Below are 7,178 nucleotides of genomic sequence, written 5' to 3'. Positions count from 1 at the left end.
TCCCACTGCACTAATGGCGGATACCGGATGCACGTCTAACACCAACATAGCTGTCAAGGCTTCAGTTATCCGCTTTGCAACAGGATGACTGCTGTCATATTTCATTTTCCTCGCAAAGGACTGTTGGACCGTCAATTGCTTAGTTGAAGTAGTACAAGTGGTCTTCCAACTTCCCCTCTGGGATGAAGATCGACTCCCAGCAGCAACAACAGCAGTGGGAGCACCAGAAGTAGGAGGAAGTGGTTATTAATCTTTCCCTATTTTATCCTCCAAATTTTTGTTGTCCATTATTTTTCTGGAGTTATATAACAATGGGGGTCATTCCGAGTTGTTTGCTCGTTGTCGATTTTTGCTATACTGCGATTAGTCGCTTACTGCGCATGCGCAAGGTTCGCAGTGCGCATGCGCTTAGTTATTTTACACAAAAGTTAGGTATTTTACTCACGGCATAACGAAGCTTTTTCATCGCTGTGCTGATCGTAGTGTGATTGACAGGAAGTGGGTGTTTCTGGGCGGAAACTAGCCGTTTTATGGGAGTGTGCGGAAAAACGCAGGCGTTTTAGTTGCAAAACGCAGGAGTGGCTGGAGAAACGGGGGAGTGGTTAGGCAAACGCTGGGTGTGTTTGTGACATCAAACCAGGAACGAAAAGGACTGAGCAGGTCGCAATGGCTGAGTAAGTCTGGAGCTACTCAGAAACTGCTAAGAAATTTCTATTCGCTATTCTGTTAATCTTTCGTTCGCAATTCTGCTAAGCTAAAATACACTCCCAGAGGGCGGTGGCTTAGTGTGTGCAATGCTGCTAAAAGCAGCTAGCAAGTGTCAAAGTCGAAAAATATTGCAGTACACACATCACGTACAAACTACACACAGATGGCCTCCGTGCGCGTACTTGCTCTGCCGTGTGTGCGCATATTCGCAATTTGCATATGGTCGCTCCCGCGGACCTGCGTTTCAGCGCGTAGTATGAATATTTACGGTAGAGTTTGTGAACGCATGGAAAAGCCATCAAAACACATTACATATTTAATCCAAATAGTGCACATTTTACACATAGCCTCCCTGCACCACAGCAGCAAGTTACAGCAGTTTAAATGGTTTCAGAACAAAGGGATTCACCTTTACAGGATAGGAGGAGACAGAACAAGGTTATCAGGTGGTGTTTGGTATCCAGCTGTAGGGTATTTTAAGGGTAACATTCCGGTGTTGGTCTGCAGCAGATCGCATGTTCCTGCGGATAGTTATGTGCAGGAGCAGAATATATGTCACGATCCGGGTATCTGGACGCCATTTCTTACCCATCAGATGCCTCCTAAGGCTGGCTCAGCGCTCCAGGACCGGATCCCATCTGTTATCCTGATGTGTACATTCCTGTATCCTCTCCTGTCACTCTGGGACGCTGTCACAGTAAACGCCATATTACACCTGGCATGGCGTCTCCCGCGGCCTCCGCCGCCGTCCCTGCTCTTCTGCATGCAGAGTGTCTGAGTGGCGATTACGTCAGCCGCGGCCTCCGCTGTGTCCGCGTGGTTGGATGTGCATCTGTCAGCCTGGCGCCTCCTGTCTCCGGTGGCCGGCGCCGCCATTACTGTTTTCATTACCACATGGATTACAAACCAAACTTCCCTCCAAGTGTCTGCATGGGCGCAGCCATCTTGGATTCTGTCAGCTGATCATTTCCACCAATCTGTTCTCAGTATTGATAATCTGCATAATTGCCTAGCCAATCCCTTCCTTGCTGCAGGTATAAATACACTGTGCCTGAGCAAGGAAGGCGTCAGTGCTTTGGTTGTCAAACCTAGTTCCTGTTTGTCTCTCTCCTGTGATTGTCTTCCAGGTTCCAGCTCCTGTCTCAAGACTTCCACCATAGAGACCCGCACCAGCATTCCACCTGCGGTGTAGCCTGACTCTCCAATCCATTGTGGATTCATCTGTTTCCAGCTACAACATTACCTGCTTCCAGCTCAGCTTCCAGCAGAGTACAGCTTCCCTTAAAGGGCCGGTGTCCTTTCTACACTTTACCACTCTCCACCTGTATTATTATTTCTCCGCTCTCAAGTTCTACATTTCAGTTCATATTTCATCGCTCCCAAGTTCATTTATTATTTAACTGGTTCCAGCCAGTATCCACTCCGTGCTAACAACAGTCTGGTTCCAGCCAGTATCCACAGCAGCTGTTTTATCTTCAGCAACCCAGCTTTTCCTGGAACACCAGCTGGCACAATCCTGGGTTATCTCCATTGCTACAGTCGGGCCTGGTAAGGACTTTCCATCTAGAAGATCATAAGAACTATCTCACACTACCAGTGCCCTGTGGCTCCTGCCATCCTGTAGTACCCAGGAACTGTATTTATTCTTTGCTGACTTTTACGTTTTCTTTTACTGCTGCTGTGTTGCGGAGTTGTCATAATAAACATCATTGACTTTTATCCAAGTTGTCGTGGTCACGCCTTCGGGCAGTTATTATTTATGTTACTTACATGTCCAGGGGTCTGATACAACCTCCCAGGTTCCGGTACATCTCAGCCCCTACAACTGAGGCTGCCTCCCGTCAGCTCAGGCCCTCAGTTGTGACAGTAAGCACTGACCTAATGAATCCAGCCGGAGACCAGGATCAAGCGGCCAGGCCGATGCAAGAACTGGCAGCCCGACTAGAACATCAGGAGGCTGCACAGGGCCACATCATCCGCTGTCTCCAGGATCTCTCTACTCGGCTGGATGGGATTCAGACAACTCTCCGTGGATCAGGCGCGTCTGGTGCGTCAACCACAGTGACTCCAGCTATAACCCCACCCACCGAGAGACTTCCTTCGTCCATTTCTTTAACTGCCGTGGATGGCAGCAAAATTTTTGATGCAGTTATTTCTTTAAGGACTCTACCAGTTCGTCTGAGAGTGGGAGTTCTTCATTCCGAACTTATTTCTTTTTTAGTGATTCCAAGAGCCACACATCCTGTGGTCCTGGGCCTTCCATGGCTCCGTCTTCACAATCCTACAATTGATTGGACGACTACGCAAATCCTGGCATGGGGTTCCTCCTGTGCTGAGACATGTTTGTTTAAAGTATTGCCTGTCTGTTCTTCCTCCCCCAGGTCGTCTGATGTTCCACCTCCTCCATATCAAGATTTCACGGATGTGTTCAGTAAAGCTTCTGCTGATATCCTTCCTCCTCATAGAGAATGGGACTGTCCGATTGATCTCGTTCCAGGGAAGGTTCCACCTCGAGGCCGAACTTATCCGTTGTCTCTGCCTGAGACGCATTCTATGGAGGAATATATTAAAGAGAACCTAGCAAAGGGGTTCATTCGACCTTCTTCTTCTCCAGCCGGCGCAGGCTTCTTTTTTGTAAAAAAGAAAGATGGTGGTCTGCGGCCGTGCATCGACTACAGAGGTTTGAACGACATTACCATCAAGAACCGTTATCCTTTACCCCTGATTACTGAGCTCTTTGACAGACTTAGTGGAGCTACCATCTTTACAAAGCTGGACTTGCGAGGTGCATACAATCTCATCCGGATCCGTGAGGGTGACGAGTGGAAGACCGCATTTAACACCCGTGACGGACATTATGAGTACCTCGTCATGCCCTTCGGATTGAGCAATGCTCCAGCTGTCTTCCAGCATTTCGTCAATGAGATCTTCAGAGACATTCTATACCGTCATGTCGTGGTCTATCTAGACGATATCCTCATTTTTGCCAACGATTTAGAGGAACATCGTTTTTGGGTTAAAGAGGTTCTGTCCCGTCTCCGTGTCAATCATCTCTATTGCAAATTAGAGAAATGCGTCTTTGAAGTCAAGTCCATTCCGTTTCTAGGGTACATTGTGTCCGGTTCCGGACTAGAGATGGATCCTGAGAAACTACAAGCAATTCAGAATTGGCCGGTACCCTTAACCCTCAAAGGGGTCCAGAGGTTCTTAGGGTTCGCCAATTATTACCGAAAGTTTATACGAGACTTTTCCACCATTGTGGCGCCTATTACTGCTTTCACCAAGAAGGGTGCTAACCCGTCCAAGTGGTCTGAAGAAGCCATGCAAGCTTTTCATCTTTTAAAACAGAGGTTCATCTCTGCGCCTGTCCTGAAACAGCCTGACATCGACTCTCCTTTCATCCTAGAGGTGGATGCCTCCTCCGTTGGAGTAGGAGCGGTGTTATCTCAGAGGGCTAAAGATGGCCATTTACATCCTTGCAGTTTCTTCTCACGGAAGTTCTCCCCAGCGGAGCGCAACTATGCCATTGGCGACCAGGAGTTGCTAGCCATCAAGCTCGCTCTAGAGGAGTGGAGATATCTGTTGGAGGGAGCTTCTCATTCAATCACCATCCTTACAGACCACAAGAACCTTCTATATTTGAAAGGCGCACAATGTCTCAACCCTCGTCAGGCCAGATGGGCACTTTTCTTTTCCAGGTTCGACTTTAAACTCCAGTTCTGTCCGGGCTCTCAGAATCGCAAGGCCGATGCCCTTTCCCGCTCATGGGAGCAAGAAAATGAGTCAGAGTCTTCAGACAAGCATCCTATTATAAGTCCGTTGGCATTCTCCACGGTAGGGATGGACTCTACGCCCCCATCAGGGAAAAGTTTTGTGAAGCCGATGCTAAGGAAGAAGCTCATGCATTGGGCCCATGCTTCCCGTTTTGCCGGACATACAGGTATCCAAAAAACCCTGGAGTTTATCTCTAGGTCCTATTGGTGGCCAACTCTGAAAAAGGACGTCTTGGAGTTTATTGCATCTTGCCCAAAGTGTGCCCAACATAAAGTATCCCGCCAGTCGCCTGCGGGGCAACTGGTTCCACTATCCGTTCCCCGTCGACCATGGACCCACTTGTCGATGGATTTCATTACAGACTTACCCATGTGCAACAAGTTCAATACCATCTGGGTGGTAGTTGACCGGTTCACCAAGATGGCACACTTCATTCCTCTCACCGGTCTTCCGTCAGCTTCCAAGTTGGCTCAAGTATTCATACAAGAGATCTTCCGACTCCACGGTCTTCCTGAAGAAATTATCTCTGATCGAGGAGTTCAATTCACAGCCAAATTCTGGCGAAGTTTATGTCAAGTCCTCCAAGTCAAGCTAAAGTTTTCCACGGCTTACCATCCTCAGACCAATGGTCAAACCGAGAGGGTGAATCAGGACTTGGAGGCCTTCCTCCGCATCTATGTGTCCTCCTCTCAAGATGACTGGGTTCAATTTCTTCCCTGGGCCGAGTTCTGTCATAACAACCAGTATCATTCTTCATCTGCTTCAACACCATTCTTCACTAACTTTGGATTCCACCCTAAAGTCCCTGAGTTCCAACCGCTTCCAGCAACTTCTGTTCCCGCAGTGGATATCACCTTGCATCGGTTTGCCAATATCTGGAAGAGCGTACGATCAGCTCTGCTCAAGGCATCGTTCAGGTACAAGAAGTTTGCGGATAAGAAGCGTCGAGCAGTTCCTGCTCTCAAGGTGGGTGATCGGGTATGGTTATCCACGAAGAATTTGAGGTTAAGAGTTCCCAGTATGAAGTTTGCACCTCGCTATATCGGTCCTTTCAAGATTGAACAAGTCATCAATCCTGTTGCTTACAGACTCCAGTTGCCTCCCTTCTTAAAAATACCAAGGACATTCCATGTTTCCCTGTTGAAACCGCTGATCTTGAATCGGTTTCATTCCTCACTTCCTCCAACTCCGAAAGTCCAAACTAAACGAGGCGTTGAGTATGAAGTGGCCAAGATCCTGGACTCACGTCACCGTTACGGTCAACTACAATATCTTATTGACTGGAAGGGTTATGGTCCTGAGGAACGTTCATGGACCAATGCTTCTGATGTCCATGCTCCTGCCTTGGTCCGGAGATTCCATTCCAAGTTTCCTCAAAAGCCAAAGAAGTGTCCTGGGGCCACTCCTAAAGGGGGGGGGTGCTGTCACGATCCGGGTATCTGGACGCCATTTCTTACCCATCAGATGCCTCCTAAGGCTGGCTCAGCGCTCCAGGACCGGATCCCATCTGTTATCCTGATGTGTACATTCCTGTATCCTCTCCTGTCACTCTGGGACGCTGTCACAGTAAACGCCATATTACACCTGGCATGGCGTCTCCCGCGGCCTCCGCCGCCGTCCCTGCTCTTCTGCATGCAGAGTGTCTGAGTGGCGATTACGTCAGCCGCGGCCTCCGCTGTGTCCGCGTGGTTGGATGTGCATCTGTCAGCCTGGCGCCTCCTATCTCCGGTGGCCGGCGCCGCCATTACTGTTTTCATTACCACATGGATTACAAACCAAACTTCCCTCCAAGTGTCTGCATGGGCGCAGCCATCTTGGATTCTGTCAGCTGATCATTTCCACCAATCTGTTCTCAGTATTGATAATCTGCATAATTGCCTAGCCAATCCCTTCCTTGCTGCAGGTATAAATACACTGTGCCTGAGCAAGGAAGGCGTCAGTGCTTTGGTTGTCAAACCTAGTTCCTGTTTGTCTCTCTCCTGTGATTGTCTTCCAGGTTCCAGCTCCTGTCTCAAGACTTCCACCATAGAGACCCGCACCAGCATTCCACCTGCGGTGTAGCCTGACTCTCCAATCCATTGTGGATTCATCTGTTTCCAGCTACAACATTACCTGCTTCCAGCTCAGCTTCCAGCAGAGTACAGCTTCCCTTAAAGGGCCGGTGTCCTTTCTACACTTTACCACTCTCCACCTGTATTATTATTTCTCCGCTCTCAAGTTCTACATTTCAGTTCATATTTCATCGCTCCCAAGTTCATTTATTATTTAACTGGTTCCAGCCAGTATCCACTCCGTGCTAACAACAGTCTGGTTCCAGCCAGTATCCACAGCAGCTGTTTTATCTTCAGCAACCCAGCTTTTCCTGGAACACCAGCTGGCACAATCCTGGGTTATCTCCATTGCTACAGTCGGGCCTGGTAAGGACTTTCCATCTAGAAGATCATAAGAACTATCTCACACTACCAGTGCCCTGTGGCTCCTGCCATCCTGTAGTACCCAGGAACTGTATTTATTCTTTGCTGACTTTTACGTTTTCTTTTACTGCTGCTGTGTTGCGGAGTTGTCATAATAAACATCATTGACTTTTATCCAAGTTGTCGTGGTCACGCCTTCGGGCAGTTATTATTTATGTTACTTACATGTCCAGGGGTCTGATACAACCTCCCAGGTTCCGGTACATCTCAGCCCCTACAACT

The sequence above is a fragment of the Pseudophryne corroboree genome, chromosome 11, assembly GCF_028390025.1.
Source record: "Pseudophryne corroboree isolate aPseCor3 chromosome 11, aPseCor3.hap2, whole genome shotgun sequence".
Taxonomy (NCBI): Eukaryota; Metazoa; Chordata; class Amphibia; order Anura; family Myobatrachidae; genus Pseudophryne; species Pseudophryne corroboree.
This window is presented reverse-complemented; position numbering follows the sequence as displayed.